Below are 18,538 nucleotides of genomic sequence, written 5' to 3'. Positions count from 1 at the left end.
TTACTACAGCAAAACTTTTGTTAAAATAAAATAACCTTCTTAATAGTTTCCGATGTAACATATACAGACTTTGAAATGATGAAAGAATATAAATATATACTGGCAATGCTAAAAATTAAAAGTGTATGTTGTATTTCTTTAATTCAAAAGTACAAAGAAAGGATTTGTACACAACAATCATTTTAAAAAAATCTAAAAATGTCATGTATTGCGTGTGGCATATACATGAACTACTTTTAATACAGCGCATTGATAAATAGTTTACTAACAAAAAAGTAAGTGCAGTATTGTCAACAAAATGCCTTTTTCAATACAATATTTTTCTAGATGGCAGTAGAAAATAAAAAATGTATATATACATATATTTTATACTCTATAGTGCATGCCATCTACATGACACACAGACACATTAAACTATGATTTATGTAATATTGGATAAACATTATAAGATTCTTTTTTCAATGGTAGCCGAACAAACTTCATTGATATTTCTGATATATCTGCTTTGTATAGATTAAAAGAAAGATTGGAAACTCTAAAAATTTTAAGGTCAGATGATGGTATCGGGGATGTAAAAAACAACACTTACTTTGCCATTATGTTCCTCTACAATGTTACATACTTTTGCAACATCTGAATGAACTTTAACAAAAGCATCTTTTTCCTTAATTGCAACAGTAAGACCAGCTTTAATCATAACTGAAAACTGTTTTTTAGTGTTTATTCCTGGTAAAAGAAGCCCATTTTGGTGCTGTTTTTTCAATTCAAAATTATGTAAAGACTTTAAAACGACATGACTTTCACATTCATACCAACGATTGATAACTTGCTGAAGAACTTGTGTTGGCTTTCTCACCATTTGACGTAAAGATTTCAAATAATGCTAAAAAAACAAATGCTGAAATACTATCAAGACAACCAAATCTCTTTGCATCATATGATAGATGGCGTAAACTATGCACATTATGAACAACATTATTGTTACCATATAATGATGTATAGTGATCAACAAAAGCATTTAACAAATTTGAATCTTGCAATAAATTGTTTTTAAACAAAGAAGGACTCAAAAGAATAATCATTCCACATTGTAAAAGAAGAAAATTTTTATAGAATTCTTCTGGTACAATATTAATAGCAACAGCACATACATATAAAAGAAATAGACGAAGCTCTGTTGCCTTATATCTATCTAAGAAGAAAAAAGATCTTGTTTTTCTAGCAAACTCTTTTGGTATGTAATTATACATGCCCTCTAAGCGAGCAGATATGAAGGATATTAAAGTTGACCCAACCCTTGTTCTTCGATCTCCAAAGCCATCTTTCCACATTTTCATAAGTCTTCTAACAACACCTAAACAAACTGCATGTATATAATCAGCAGGAAAATCACTAACCATTAGGGTGGTCCTTAATTTTCAAAGTTTGATTTTTGTACAGGGCACCCTTGAATTTTGTTTATATGCTTGCATAAAAAATTCACAAAAAAAATCAGCTAAATCTGAAAACATTTAGAGGTCCCTACCACATATATAATAGTTAAGTATCATGTGGGGTTCCGTGGCTGCATGTCACTAGTTGTTATGCTGGTGAACTCTTTCACTGCACACTATACCGCCTGCATAACTTATCAATATGATGTTACTTATTTATTGTTAAATTATCCAGAATGCATTTCACCAGCTGTCAGCCATTTGTAATCAGACACTGACAGACACTCAATATAACAATAATATTTGATGAATCTGAATTAGTGACTACTGACTCTCTCAGGGAAACTTCCGTAACAACTGACCTAGTGGATACTGGATCAAAAGTGTGTGTTTTCTTTGTTTATTTTTGCTTAAATATTAATTTGCCAAATTATATTGATTTAACAATGAATTATTATAAAACAGACAGAATGACCGATCCGCGGTGCTAAATCCATTTTAAATTGTTAATTAATATCGATTGCCTGAGTGCCATAGTATCGAACTTGACTTTTCATTTATGCACATAATTGTGTATTTTATTTATTGGTTTTAGACCTTGTCAGAGTTTTCATATGTCATTGTTGTTTATTTATATTGCATAACATAAATTTTGTCAGTTAGTTTTCTGAGCTCTGTAAGTTTTTGTTAGAAATTACATATAATTCGAATAATTAAATTGGATGGTAACAAATAAAATTTATTATTTTAAGGGAGATGGCCAATGCTTGCTGTAGGACTTCGAAACCAACTACAAAACGAGAAACTGAGTTGTGGCTGATAGGCCAAATGTCTGAAATTCTCAGCTCTACAAAGTTACCGTCAAAGAAGGAAGTCATGGCACTTTTCTTCTATTACAAAGAGGCCACCAAACAGACCGTTCGTGAAGCATCACATTCAACAACTAATGACGTTCTTGAAGTGTGGGCTAAAGCCCGCATCCCGACACGGTTGAAGAAACACGTTGTTGAAAAAGTTGAATGTCTGTTCCATGAATATGACAAACTGAAGAAAAATAAGGAAAATCAAGCAAAGCGCTCTGAAAGTCTACTGAAGAAGGAAGAAGAATGGAAGGATGGCTTAGAGAGTCTTTTTGACATTGCTCATGCGGACGCCATGAAGATGATTAGCATGCAGGAGGACAGAGAGTTCCTGTTAGCTCAGCGTGAGGCGGGACGACGTGGTAAGATGGGAAGTGTTGACAAAGCCATGGCCAAAAGAGTAAGAGATGTTCACAGTAGAGAAAACTTCAAGAGAAGAAAAGAGAGAGAAGTACAGGACAGAGTGGCCAGAGAGGAGAAAGCTATTCTTCAGAATTCCGAAAGCGAACAGGAGTCTGGTAATGATAATGAAGCATTTGGTGAGCCATCATCAACCACAACTTCAAAGAGAACTAAACGTAAACGTGGCACACACAAAATACTGAATGACAAGTTAGCAGTATGTCTGGATATGGCAAAGGTCAGTGATAGAAATGCTGCACTAGTCCTGACTCCAGCACTGCAGCACCTCGGTCATGATCCAGCAGAGTTTAATATCAATCGATCGTCCATTCGAAGAGAAAGGATGAAATGTAGGCAGAGAATGGCAGAGAACTTGAAAGCAGAATTCAAGCCAAAAATTCCACTAACAATACACTGGGATGGGAAATTGCTGGAAGATATCAGTTGCAAAAAAATTGTGGACCGGCTCCCAATCCTCGTGTCTGGACTAGGAGTTGACCAACTTCTTTGTGTACCGAAGCTGCCATCTGGAACTGGAGAAGCTGCAGCAACAGCTGTTTATGAGGTAACTGTAGCGTGGGGCATAGCTGATAAAGTCAAGTGCGTGTGCTTCGACACTACTTTCGTCAATAGTGGTCCAAGAAATGGTGCTTGCATCCTACTGGAGCAGAAGTTTGACAAAGATTTGCTCTGGTTTGCTTGCCGTCATCACATTTTAGAAATAGTCTTAGAGGCAACGGTTACTCTTTCTCTTGGCCCTTCAAAGGGTCCAGACATTATGATTTTTAAAAGGTTTCAAAGCAGTTGGGAAATCATTGACCGGTCAAACTTTCAGGCATCTAGTTCGAATGACATTGTGCACAGTGCCGTTTCCAGTGTTGCAAATGAAATTATTGCATTTGCTGAAAACCATCTGCAACAGTTTCAGCCTCGTGATGATTATCGCGAACTGCTAGAGCTGACAATAATGTTTCTGGGAGGCGTTCCATCTCAAGGATGCTCATTCAAAGCTCCGGCAGGACTGCATCGAGCCAGATGGATGGCCAAGGCCATTTATTCATTGAAAATATGGATGCTGAGAAGCCAGTTCAAGATGACAAAGAAAGAAGAGAAGGGAATAGCAGACGTGTGTCTTTTCACAGTGACTCTGTATGTCAAGGCCTGATTTAGAGCGCCGTCAGCGCCATCTTCGCCTCGTGTTGATCTCGAGCTTATCAAGGAGATCGACAAATACAAGGCACAGAATCAAGCAGTCTCTCAGATCGCAATGAAGAAAATTTTAGGACATTTGTGGTACTTGTCAGAAGAACTGATTGCATTGGCTTTCTTTGATGACGAAGTCTCCGATGACACTAAACGTCTGATGGTCAGTGCCCTGCAAGCACCGGGTGCAGAATATCCTTTGAAGAGGATAACTGTTGATCCTACGCTGGTGAGCTCCAAGAACTTGGAAGACTTTATCACCGAGAGCAGTCGTAGATTCTTCACCATCACTGGTCTACCGTCAACTTTCCTCAACAAAGATGTGAAGCTCTGGTCTGCAGATGCTGACTATCAGTTGGCGAAGAACACTGTCAGTAGTATGAGAGTTGTGAATGACATAGCAGAACGTGGAGTTGCCTTAATGGACGAATACAACAAGCTGCACACAAACGATGAGGAGCAGAAACAGTGCCTTCTCTTAATTGTAAAGAAGTATCGCCAGCGATTTCCTGATCGAGCGAAGAATACCCTGGCAATGGACTAACTAGACGGTTTTTGTCACTTTGACAGTCTCAACACAGAAGGACAATACTAATTACAATATGTAACACTGTAACAGTTGTTTAAATGTGCTTCAATAAAGCAATGTTGTGCTCTGTGATCATATTTGTCCTAATCATTCATATTGTAGAATACTGAGCATATGAGCCTTCTGTGGGCACTTTTATAGATATAAACTCTGCGGTAGAGACCCCTAAAATGTATTTTTTTCAAATAAAATTTTCAGTACAATTATTTTTTCATAAACGTCAACCATTGAAGGGGGTGCCCCGTCAGAAAACTGAAGAAAATTTTTTTTGAAATGAATAAGGACCACCCTACTAACCATATATATTTTTCATTCTAAAAGGGGAGAAATCCCTATGTGATGCTCAAGATTGGACTTTTTTCTAAATAAGTCATCATTCCTTAATTCACAAACAATCCCAGAAAAAGCCATTTTTTTTAAATATTCTCCTTTAATATTACACATAAAACATGAATAATAACCACTGTGGCCTTTAGTACACTTGATAAATGCTTTTGCTGGTTTATCACACACTAATGCATGTATTTTTATTATAATCTTTCTCCCACTGATTACAAGCCCTTTCTCAAACTCTTTACACTCTTTTACAAGTTTACCCAAAAAATTATTTACATTAGGCTTTCCTTTTTTACAGTAGGCAAGCCCAATAAGAAAAGGTGATGTTTCAACTTCATGAAAAAATCCTAAACTTGGCCAAAACTCATCTGAATTTGATTTAAACAACTTAAGTCCATCAAAATTTAACTGTAACGATAAAAAATTATCTGCCACTCCAGCTTTAATTAATTCTATTACATGATCTTTGATGTAAAAATGGTAATAAAAATTATCATTTCCAATATTGTCTGTAAAATAAGGAGTTTTTTTTACCAACAACACCATTAATGCTTGAGAGTAACTCAGGATGAAATAACTTAAGACGACTTAATAAACTTGAAGTAGCAGTGTCAGTTATGTTAAATTGAGAATGCCACTCACGGAGACTTACAATAATACCATCCAGTTGAGAACTACATTAACTGTTTTCTTCATCTGATTGTGAATTTGAATTTGATTTGCTCTTTAAAAAACATTCTATTTTGAAATTTTGATTGCAACTGGTATCATTTTTATCTTCAATTACATCTGTAATGGAGCTTTTGCATGATGAAATTACATCTGACAATTTTAATGAAGTATTCTGAAAATTATTTAAACCTATTTTACTTTTGTTTTCTTCAAACTCTTTTATTCCAAGATTGTTTAAAGTCAACTGTTCATATATCATATTGTTTACTTTATTTACTTCAATTATAACTTTTCTTCTTTTTGTCCAGGATGAACATTCATTTTTCCTTTTGATGCTCATGAATAAATTATTATAAAGACTTTTTTTTATCTAAATGATAAAATAGTATAAGTTTTTTTAAATTATTATCCTATTTTAAGCTTATTATCTAACGTCTATATATATGTATATATATTTATATAAACTATAAGGTAAGCTAAAAGGTTATATGAAGTATACAATAATTGTATTTTAACCCATATAAACCCATGATTTTTAAAATGTGTTTCTTGTCTTTCTTTGGTGTGATTTAGGTCCAAATGAACAATATTCATCAACTGTTTCATAATTTTTTATATACTTAAGTGAATATAGGTGAAAATATAGGTGTCAGTTTAAACTGACGCTAGCTGCAGGAGGGTACAGGTTTTCTCACGTGTCATATTTGGCTTTGACAAGAAGAATAGTTAAACTCTGAAACCAGGAATCACATGGCAATGTTAACTGGATGCAGCATAACTCACAGTGACGTTTTATAACTGTTAATAATTATTTCACAGGGCCACCTAGCGAGTGAAAACTGCCCGTTTGACGCAAAAGTGTTCAGAAACAACGAAATGGATGCAAAAAGTATCATGAACTTTTAAATAGCACATAATAACTGTAATGTCACATTAATGTTAAGTTGCAAAGACTATATTTCATTGACAAAAACAGGCATCAGTTATTTGCAGTGGAATGCCTTAAAGCAACCAGGATGCAGTCCCACATTGCACTTCTCACAGTAGAAGACTGATGTGCCTTTGCAGCCGAGTGCCACACATCGACGCTGTGTACCCTGAGCAATCCAGTGATCTGTAGCATCTGTGCGTACTTCAGTAAGTACTCGTCGATCGACTGCTACACGAGGTGGCGGATACGGCACTGAATTCTTCTTCATTGATAGTGTCTGCACATAGGTTTGTGCAATCTGACGTCGAAATGACAGCAGATCATGCTCCGGGGCGCCAGGTATTTTCTCCTGCATACGGTACAGCTGGAAGGCGTTCTGAACGGCCAAATCAACACAAAATCTAAATATTGGCCAATACCATTTCTTTGATCGGTGCTGAATCATATTGCAAGCTAGATTTTGGTCTAGGCGGTCCACACCGCCCATCCCATAATTGTACAGTTGTATTACTGAAGGCTGATCAACGTCTATGCGCTTCTTCTGTGCTGATGAATATCTCTTAGCTTTGCGAAGTGGTGCGACACCAGCGTAAGTTGATGCGACTGTCACAACCTTACTGTCATGCCAGCGTACCAAGCATACATTAGCCTTTTGATCCAGGGCAACGTCATGCGAGCCACGAGGCAGCTTGTCCATTGCTTTGATGTTTTTCAATGGCGCACCTTCAGTTCGGTTAGAACGGAGAGTCTTCTATCCGCTAGTAAGCGCAACAGTCGTGGGCTGGTAAAGAGGTTGTCAAACACAATGTGAAAGAAATTACCGTCACGTTTTGGTAAATCTTTTGTGAGATTGACCACCACCGATCCACCGAGGCCCAGATCTTTATCTGTCGTGCCGGCACCTTGATATGGGTAGAAATTGATTACATATCCCAAGCGAGTTGCTGCCACCCACATCTTATACCCGAACTTGATGGGTTTGCCATGGATGTATTGCTTTGCACCGTGTTTTCCGTAATAAGGGATCATACTTTCGTCGATGCTGATGATTTGTTCAGGCTGAAAGTTTGCCAGGCAAGCAGCATTGATGGACTGGATAAGAGGGCGGACTTTGGCAAACCTGTCAGTCATATCCAGTTCGTTGTTATTGGCAAAATGTATATTACTCATTATGGAACTGAATTTATTGCGTGACATAGCGGCCGACACCATGGAATTGTGTACATCCCCCGCAGTTTCCCAATACATAGGGCGACGAGGCAGAGGAGCATAGCCGCTTATTAGAAGAGTCGATAGGAAAAGCTTGAGTGATGTAATGTCCAGATCAAAATTGTCATGGCCTTTTTGAGCAGCGTATTCTTTGCTTTCGTTGCATATTCTGTGCATTAATTCTGGTGTCATGAACAACTCAAATAATGACACTGGTGACAGATGGTTTTCTACTTTAGGTGGGGGTATGGTCCATGGAAACTTTTCCTTTCTGACGGCCTCCTTAAAGTTGCTTTTGACCCATGACGGTTTATACGGAACTTGTTTCTTTGTTCTCTTGTGCTGCGGACCCTGTTCCACTATATCATCTGCAGTGTCCTGCGTATTTTTTTTTGCATTGTCCTCCTCTGCAGTGTCTTCTGCACCGTCCGACTCTTCCATTCCAATAACATCAGTTCCATTGGGTCTTCGTAGTTTCATCGTCGCTTCCGCCAGAAGTTGATTACGATTGAGACTGTTTGGATCTCTACACACTTCATTCTCATCACCAGAATCTTCGTCAGTGTCTGCACCAGAGGTTATTGGAGGAACAATTGATATTTCGGCGCTCTGAAGACATTCATCGTCTGTATCTTCTAGCAATTGTAGCACCTCATGAAGCCGGTACCTGCAAAATATATGAAATTAGTTATTACTTATATATTTGCTCTGATGTTGAAATGACATCAAAGCATTCCCACAAATTACGTCATTATAAAATAGCAGTAAAATAATAATAAAAATTAAGAATAAACAACTCTCAACCTTCAAATATATGAACTCAGAAGGGAAATAAGGTGGGTCACAGTAACTTACATAAATACCAGACTGCTGTAGTTTAATTATTTTGTGTTAGATAAGGCTCATATATTTACAAGGAGTCATACAGTGTCTACAAACTGATGAAAATGCCTTCTATTTCGAGGTGAATAAACTGTTTGAAAACCTGTACCCTCCTGCGGCTAGTGTCAGTTTAAACTGACGCACAGAAATCGCATAAAAATTAAAGAAGACTAGCTTTGTTGACTATACCGAATATTCAAATGTTAAAACGATATTTAACAATATATTTAATCTATATTTTAACTAAAAACAAAACATATATGCATACCTTTTTCTTGACGAAACACTCATGTTCGAAAAATATTAATCAACGCTACTAAAGTGTGTCACCTGAGCAAAAATTAAAATAAATTAATGCAGTTTACTTTATTATCAGCATCATACATTCACACATGACGTAATTATTACGAAAAATGCAAAGAATGTTTGTTATTTTGCAAATTAAATCGGATAATGTGACTGTCAGTTTAAACTGACGCTAGCCACAAATGGGTTAAGTTAAAGTTAATATAAATAATAGACATTTATTACTACCTATTGTTTTATTATAATATTTTTAACAACAAAATGTAAATAACTATAAGTAAATGTAATAAATAATAAAATCAAAATAATAAACATAGATTAAACTAAAATAAAAAAATATTTACTTATTCGAACAAAATTACGATTGGTAACTGAAAAAGAAATTTACAAGACAGAAATCAAAGCTTAAAGCTTGATAAATTTTTATAAAAATTACGCATGCGCAATTGCAAATCTTTTTTTTCGTCGCAAGCTCGCGTTAAGATTGGCACAAGATTGGCAAGATCGGCACGGTGGTGCCGATCATAAAACAATCATGGTTAAGCGTTGGATTATGAACGGCACCACCGTGCCGCTAGTGCCAATCATAATCCAATGAAAAACGTGCATGGCCCAAGCACGGAGAGTTTGCTGGGTGGTTGTTGATATAAGATCTTAGAAAAAATAGGTTGTTAAGCGAATTATCTCCCGTTCTTGACCGAATACTGGTGCAGATTAAGCCAGCTACCGAAAAAGCTCTCTCTGATTCTACACTGGTTGGTTGAATACTTAGCAAATAATTATATATTAAAGTTAATTAGCTTTTCCTTGCGTTTTTGCCAGTATAATTTCTTTTTGGATCGATTAGATACAGCTTTAAATTTTTTGTACCGAGAAATTGTGTCACCTGTTTAATACCATATTTCGATGGCTCATTACCAATAATGGGGCATAAATTAATACCCTAATGCATTTCAGTTGAGAAAAATTTTGAAATTACTTTCTTCATCATTGATTAACTGTTATTAATAGCCATACTACTGAAGGAGCAGGTACGGCTCCTTACACAAGTAAAAAACCACCGTTATCAGGGTTTATCGAGGCATTTAAAAATCTTCAACATAAAAGACTACTGAAGTCTTTAAAGACAAAATTTGATTTTTCTCAAATATAGAAAAAATGGACAACTTTGGGTCTTCTCCTGTAGTCTTTAAATACAATACATTATTTAGTAACTTACAAATGGTTCTATGCTGCTAACAGTTGTTGGACTGTGGGCGATGTTCTTTTCCTTAAGCAACTAAAATTAAGTATAATAACTAAAACTAAAAATAACAACTAATTCTTAAACATAATCTGTGTACTATTATTAGTAAAGCATATATTGCAAATAATTCTAAAATATTGAAAAAAATTAGTTAAAATCTTACGCCTTTAAGTAAAGATCTTGTTTTTGCTTGTTTTGCTGCAAGTTTATCGACGGATTTTATCATAACTAACATTGTTTTATTTAAATTTTCAAGAACATTTACAAATTTTTGTTCTGGAGCAACATTTTCATCAGATTCCTAAAGTATATCAAAATTAACTAAAAGTTTCATTACATTAGAGTAGTTAGCAAGCTATTATATGTCATATGTACTTGAGACAGTTGTGAGTATTTTTAGAAATACAGCTTTCTTACCATCAAATCATTAGGAATTGCCTCCAGTTGTGCAAAGCCTGAATCAGTCCTTCTTATCTTGTTTTGTATTTCTTCATAAACACTTTTAGTAGAACTGTGTGTCGGTATTGTTACATTGTGTGTATTAATCTGGAAATAAACAATCAGTTATAAATAATTTTGTGACTTGGCCAAAGCAATAACTTTGATAGCTGTCAATAGTCACACGTGTTTATCAGGAAGTTGAAGATTTTCTTCCTCATTGAGGAAACTTAGGCCATGCACACTAGTTTCCTGCAACCTTTCTTCCAGGCGCTCCTTTTGTGAATTGACAAAACTTTCATTACCAATTGCAACAACTTTTGCATCAAAAAATTGATTGTTATATTTTACCTGAATGATGGTACCAGGTTTAATGACTAATACAGGTAATATAAGATTAGAGCAGCATGAAGTAATTGAATATTGCTGCTCTTTATCAAAAAATAGTAATAATTTATCACTATAATTTATTCGTGGCTTCTTGCACCTACTTGTCACCAATCACTTCTCCATCATAATATAAACTAAGTACATAATATTATTATAAGCATTTAAAATTATAGGCAAGCAAGTGTATTTTAAGTTTAGTATTTATATTTTACTTTAAAAAGATATAAAAGAAACCGCTTTAAATATCAAAAACACAAACATTTGTTAGAAACATTGACATGTATTTAATGTTTAAAAATTTAGTCATGCTCAAACTCAGATAAATAATTAATATTATTAAAATCAATTCATAATTTTCTAAAACAATGCAATTATTTTTTGTATTTTCATATTTCACATATTTGATTTCTAATGGTTTCTAATGGTTTCTAAAGTCAGTACCATTCAACAAGTTCATTTACAGTTGCAATCCAATAACTACCATCAAAATAGAAAAAATTGCATATAACATGATCGTTATTGCTCAATTGGGCATAATGCATTGATGAATATTTTCCATTTCTATCATATTTTGTGGAGTTAAATTGTTTGCCACAAATAACAATTCTAGTATAAGAATTTGCGGAAATATCTGTAGTAAATGTTTTTCCCAAGGAATATATGCTATTACTTTTGCTGGGACCTATATTTGACTCACATTTCTCATCGCTTTGCTTCTGTATAAATTTTCTGACTACTTCAGAAATAATATTTCTTGGACCACTTATCAATCTGCGCAGTTTGCCCATGGTTGATTCAAAGCAAAATGCAGATGTCTCTGATTAAATACCATATTTCTTAACTTGATCAGGCAAATGTAAAAGCAAATGGTTATTGATTGTATAACAACTTTGTGATAATGTTGAGAAATATGATAATTTTTCAAAAGAAACTTTGCATTTTCAAGTTGTTCAATATTTGTAGATTTAAGACAAATTTTTATACCATTTGATAAATATAGAAAATTAAGGTAGCTTTCAACTGGCAGAAAATCTAGTAATACAATTGGACCAGTGAATAAAACGAAACATTTCCATTGTGATGCTTTCCAATCTCTAGCCTCTTTAAATGACTGTGGAGGCCTCTTTATTTAGCTTGGAATCAAAAAGGATGAATGTAATTGGCTCATTTTATTTATATCAGCTTTCTTTTTTGGCTCATTTTATTTATATCAGCTTATTCATTAAGCATTTGAAACTTCTTCCAATAAAAGTATAATGATCTAACTGAACCTAAGCAGACACTATGCATGTAGTCAATTGGTGCACCTTTTGGGATTTTTATTAATTTATGTAATGCAGACAAACCAGTTACACAATTACTTTTATTTAAATTATCTAGTTGGTGACTTTCATCTGTTCTCAGTTTATTCATAACTACTTACATACAGATGTCTATGATTTCTATGAACAACTGGAATTAGACACACAGTGCAGCCAAAATAACCATTATATTGCACCATATGCAAAATGTTAGCTTTTGCAGGTAAATCACAAATCAAGAACAACAAATTTATTTTTATTAATGTTTCTCTAAAATCTATATCAGTTGGAAAGGTGTTTACAAATGTCTGCTAATGATTAGAACGATCTGTTTTAAAATCATACTTTGATTTTCCAACCCATATGTCAGCGAATACCTTATTTTTATAGCTACTTCGGATCTTTGATGGCATTTGCTTTATTGAGTCTAAGATAGGCCACATGGACAGTTGCGATGAGTTACCAACTGCTCCACCATCAATATTTACACACAGATGAATTTCACTATTTCCTTGGTTTCCATGTTTTAAAGATAAATAACTTGATAATAAAGGCCAGTTTGTAGTGCTAGTAAATTTACCGATATTTAAAAAAACCGGTAATTCGGTAAAAAAAAAATTATTACCGGGTTACCGGTAATTTACCGGTTTTTTTCTAAAGGCTGAAATAGTAATAATCTAAACACTGAAAACAACAAAAAGCATAACAAATGAATATATTAGTAAAACAGCATCAGTTTACAGGTCCATCCTAGTTAAAAATAAATTAATTAAACAATCAAAAAGATTTTTTTTTGTATAATAAAATATAATTAATTCATTTATTATACATTAACATTTTTGTACTTTAACGTAAACATAAACATAAAGAAAACTTCATTTTTAAAATAAAAATAGTTAATATAGTCAATTCTTTTCAAGGAGCATAAATTGTTTATTGAAGTAAGCTCTTAAAAAACTTATTACATTTAATGTTTCGTCGTTTAAACTTGTTCTGTACCTTGTGCCAATTAAACCTGCTCTTTCCGACTCTACACTGAAAAGAAAAAGCTCTTTCCGACTCTACACTGGTTAGGCGAACTGCTGAAATATACTTTTGGAGTTGGTTTAAATATTTTCCTTTAATATTTTGTTCCTTGAAATACGCCATTTCTTTCCTGACTCTATTTAAAAGACCGGATGTTGTCTTCGGATCACTAATCTCTTCGTGAGCAATAGTTATCTTTTTTTTTAATTAATTACTAAATCAAGTTTTTCCTTAATTGACATTGCTTGACTTGATGTCGCCACTGCTGATAAAACCGTAGATTCACTAGTTGATTCAGTTTCATACACTTGCACAACTTCAGCTTCACCCAGCCAGCACAATTTCATTGGGCCAATATTGGGCCAATACAGGCTGCCAATATTGGGCAAGTACTGGCTGCCAATAATGGGCAAATAATGGGGAGTGCAAATTGGGCCATTACCGGGCAAATATCGGCATATAGTCGGCAGAATCATTGCTCCAATATTGGGCCAAGATTGGTTTTGATTGGCTAATCATGGCTCAACATTGGCCAATAATGTCCCAAAAAACGGCCAAATATAGGCTACTACTGGCCCGACGTTGGTCATAATAATCGCCCAACCTCGGCCAATACAAGCCTAATATTGGCTATTCCTGTCACTATATTAGAATTTGTATACTCACGCCACATTTTTATTTGGCAACATGAGCTTACAACTGTCACTTCCATGCTAACAAATTTGTAATACATAAGATAACAACTGATTTTCTTTCTGAAATTTTATTTTGTCAATTTGTTTGAAATGAAATGCAATTAATTAAAAACAAATACTTCATTACATTTGATATAATTATTTATTACAAAAAAGAAAAATTAAACGTCTTCCACAGAACTTTCCAAACTTTTACGCCTCTCCTCGCGAATTTTTTTTTAGGCCGTCCCTGTCAATTGAACCTGACAGCCATTTTGACAGGATCTTGTCCAGTTGACTAATCGTCGCTGCGGGAAAGTTTTTTCTTACTGCATCTACATGAAGAAATACCAAGATTAAATAGAGATGAAAAGAAAAAGGAAAAAAAAAACATTTATCAAAATAAAATTTCAATCCGCCACCACTGAACAAGTCGCAAACACAGACATCTTGTCTGTTTAAACTAATAATTACAATGACACTTTCATATTAACACCAGATTAAAACCCTAATGTGTAATTTCAATAAAAAGTCAAAATCAAAAGTAAATTATTAAACAATATACTGCATACAATTCTGATCCGTTTTTATTCAATATGTTTTGCTTTTTCTTTTAATTAAAAGATTAATAACTTAATTATGTAATTAGATAATCCATTTTCCAAATTTATATAATTTTTTTATCATCAATTTTAATAAATTTGGGTAGAGCATTTAATTTATTAAATGACATCACAAATGACAAAAAATTTTAAAATCTTAACAAATGACAACTTTACATACATTCTGAAAGCTAATGTTTGTCAAAATAATTCAACAATAGAAATATAGCAAATTACTACAAAATAAAAATACTAAGCGTATTCAAAAAATATTTCATAAAATTTTCGGAATGTCCCAAATATATCGGGCAACTGGCTTATTTATGAAATGCCTAGACTTACCATATATCACATATTTCACCCCAACTAGGCCACTAAACTCTAGCTTTCCTTTTCTTCCAGTGAAATTGTATAGCATCGAGAGTTGTGCTGTCAAAATTCTTTTTGATACTCTTCTCATACAGTCTTCCTGGCTATTCCCACCAATGCGAGCCTAATAGTTTATCTAAGAAAAAAAAACATAAGCTTTGATAGATCTGCAACATATAAGCTATGATAAATCTGCATATGGATCTGCCACCCAACCACAACTAATTAAAATTTAAAAAAAGTTCTAATCGTGCATTTAATCTATCATGCATGCTTTGCTTGTTATTTACCAAGTTTCTGATAAATAGACTTGGAATATTTAGCTTAATGATAAAATTTTCCCAGATTAACCAAAGAAATCAGTTACAAATAGAATTTATTGTATAAGTGTATTATTTTTTATTAATATTCAGTTTGCCTTATAATAAAAGCAGTTGTGCAGTGGTAGCGCAGTTGTCTCTGAAACCAGGGATCCGAAACCCACCTCTGGACAAGTTTTTCTACATTGGTTAGAAAGGAGAAACCTGAACTTCTTATTAAATATGCCTCCGCATAAAGTCTCCGCAAAAGTCACATGCATATGAATTGAATATTTAACCAAAGTAATGGTCAACTTATTGTGAAACATTGACCACACAGTAGAAAAATCAAATTTTTTGATTAAAACCAATAGCAGTGCAGTTACATGTTATTTTATAAATGATTGTTATTAAGAAAAAATATATAACAACTATTTTTTAAATTATATAACATATTATTATATTTAAAAAAAGAAACAATTTAATAAAATAGAGATAAAACTTTGCAAATTAATAAAAAATAGCTTACTGTTCTTGATCTCTGATCAGAATCTTCAATAAGAATTCGGTTGAATTCCAGAAGATCATTTATCTGTTGGAGCAGAAAGGTCAGGGCTTCTGGAAGAGTTGCAATCATAGTTTGCCCAATGGGGGCTTGTTTCTGTCGCTGCTCTTTAATTTCAGCTTTCAGCTCCTCCAGTTGCTTGAACACACTTTGGAAAAATGGCTTAACAGCCTCAGCCACTGCATGCTTTACTATATCAGGAACTATAGATACAAAAATATATTCAAGTTACATGCTAATAGTGTATATTTTAAAACATAAAAATCTTTTTGATAAACAAAGTTCAAAGTTTATGTTATTTGAGGGCAAAGGCCTAAAAATAAAATCTAAAATTAAAACTTACGAGTTGTGGAAGCAGAACGTGCTGATGGTTGACCAAACATTTGATGAGATGATGTTGGTACAATTTGACGTGGAGTCGGTGGTGCAGGAAGTGAATTATGCACCACATTTTTTGATGGTTGTAGTTCTTCTTCTGAGCTTGAGCTCGAACACTGATTTCTCCTTAACACTTTGGATTGAATTTCAGATCCAAATTCAGGAGCCCTAAAACAATATAATTTTTTCAAACAATAAACTGAAAAAAATTGTACTTAATTGAACAGGAGTGTACCCTATGGTTTTTTCTGAAACATTTTTCGTTTTACTTTAATTGTCCGCTATGATAATCAATAGTCCCTTTTTTTTTTTTTTTTTTTATAAAAAAAGAATTAATTCATACTTTTTGTTACGCTAATTTTTTTTGACAAAATTTAAATGGAAATTTATTTTACTTAATAAAAACAAAACGTTCAGTGTTATGGTCATGTGATTTAAAATGAATAAAAAAACAATACACAAGAATTTTGAATAAAAAGGAAATGTTATTTTGAAACATTCAAAATGCAAGAGTAACGATTAATTTCATTTTGATGCATTTGCATTTTTATTTTTAAAAAAAACGTGCTTTAAATTGCAACAACATTTTAAACAGGGCCGGCCTTACAAATTGCGGGGCCCAATTTAACAAATGCTTGCGGGGCCCACCTGATTTTTTTTTTTACAATAACTACTATTAATAAAATTATTGAAACACATTTATTATACAAAAAAACATACTGACCTAACGGTAGGTTTTAATTAATTTTAGTTTTGAAAAACTTCTTTCACCGGAAGCGACTGTAACTGGAATTGTCATCAGTATTTTTAGGGCTATGAACAAATTTTGAAATGCAGTCGACCTATCATTACAAGCCAAATATTTAAAGAGTTCTTTGGGTTTTTGTTGTTGAACGGGCAGTATTGGCTTAATTGCCTCCATTTCTTCGGAAAGCATGAACCCTTCTATATCTTTTGTAATGTCTGTCAAAGCAATTTCTAGGTCGGCTGAATGTTTTCTGAGATCTTCTTTAGACATATTTTGAAAATTATATAGAAATCCAAAAAGTTTATGGTGTTCTTTCAGCTGCATAAACCGTGGTTGAAGAGATTGCTATGCTTTGTCTACAACTTGATTGAAAAAATTTACCCGGAATTCTGTCTTGGGGTCTAAAATTGGTTCGTCAGAAGATTCATAAAGAAACATTTTCTTTTTCTTGTAACAGCGCTTCTGTTGAAATATGGGTTCAACTTCTAACTCATTTGCAAGCTCTTTGGCATCAATCAATGCTGCTTCAAAGCCTGTCTCTCGGTATGTCTTCAACCAATCAAACAATTTTTCAAAAGATGTCAGCCTCGCGGCAATGTCTATGGTATTGCTTTGAAGTTCCTTGCTAGTAAAATTTACTTGAAACAATAAAGAGTGCCAAAAACATAGTGCAACCAGAAACCTATAATTTGTCATTTGGCTTACTAATGATTCAGCCTCACTTTTCCCTTAAGCATCATTTGTGCTTTTTGCTAGTTCTTCTAAAGCATCATCACACTTCTGCGGCTTGAAATCGTACAGCTTTAACACTTTCCATTCTACATTCCCATCTTGTTTCTGATAATGGTTTAACAGACAGGCATTTCACATGCTTTTTAAAACCCAATGTTCGATTTACCTTATATGCGACACTGATAACATGATTTTCCCATTTAAGTTCATTTGATATTATCACACCTAAATCACTTTTAACTTCTGTTTTTTGCAAAATGTGATCTCCTAATTTGTAACTAAATCGAGGATTCAAATTGCATTTTTTTACACTTTTCTCTGTTGAATTTAATAGACCACTTATTCGACCAATCTAATAACTTCTTTAAGTCTTCTTGAAGAGCGTTGGCGTTATTATCATTATTAACTACTGACATTATTTTTTTATCATCGGCAAATAATTCTAATTTATTTAGTATGTTTACTTTTAAGTCATTTATGAATATGATAAACAGAAGTGGACCGAGGACAGAACCTTGGGGAACTCCACTTGTGACCTCCTGCCAATCTGAAACAAACTCGCCTAGAACTACTCGTTGTATTCTATTACTAAGAAATGATTTACACCATTGTAGGATATAGGATTGAAAACCATAACCATATAGCTTGCAGCATAATTTCGATAAAGAAAGTGAATCAAAGGCTTTTGCAAAAGTCCAAAAATATTATATCAATATTGTTACCAGTTTCAATATTGCTTGTTATAAAATCAAGTCTCTAATAAATTGGAGCAACAATTTTTACCATTAACAAATCCATGCTGTTCACTTGCTATTAACTTTTTTAAAGTTAAATGGTTCATCATAGCATTGTGAATAATTTTCTCCATAACCTTGCATATTATTGATGTTATTGATATTGGTCGATAATTTGAAGGATCTAACTTATCTCCTTTCTAGATTAATTCT

General features: G+C 33.6%; 2 pseudogenes across 1 annotated transcript; both read right to left on the bottom strand.

The window, feature by feature from the left end:
* Nucleotides 1-366: 366 nt before the first annotated feature.
* On the bottom strand, nucleotides 367-5,754 carry LOC149885380 (uncharacterized; annotated as a pseudogene).
* Nucleotides 5,755-14,080: 8,326 nt separating this feature from the next.
* LOC149885379 (uncharacterized) lies at nucleotides 14,081-17,129 on the bottom strand (annotated as a pseudogene). Its single transcript, XR_016454658.1, has 5 exons — nucleotides 17,053-17,129; nucleotides 16,077-16,279; nucleotides 15,698-15,936; nucleotides 14,843-15,005; nucleotides 14,081-14,233 (listed from the first exon to the last, which is right to left on the bottom strand). The product of XR_016454658.1 is annotated as an uncharacterized LOC149885379 (transcript).
* Between the last annotated feature and the right edge of the window lie 1,409 nt (nucleotides 17,130-18,538).

The sequence above is a fragment of the Hydra viridissima genome, unplaced genomic scaffold (assembly GCF_058129835.1).
Source record: "Hydra viridissima isolate aposymbiotic clone 2 unplaced genomic scaffold, HvirCarnegie_v1 scaffold_8, whole genome shotgun sequence".
NCBI classification, from domain to species: Eukaryota; Metazoa; Cnidaria; class Hydrozoa; order Anthoathecata; family Hydridae; genus Hydra; species Hydra viridissima.
The sequence above is the reverse complement of the archived record's forward strand: the minus strand, read 5'-3'. Positions and strand labels throughout refer to the sequence as shown.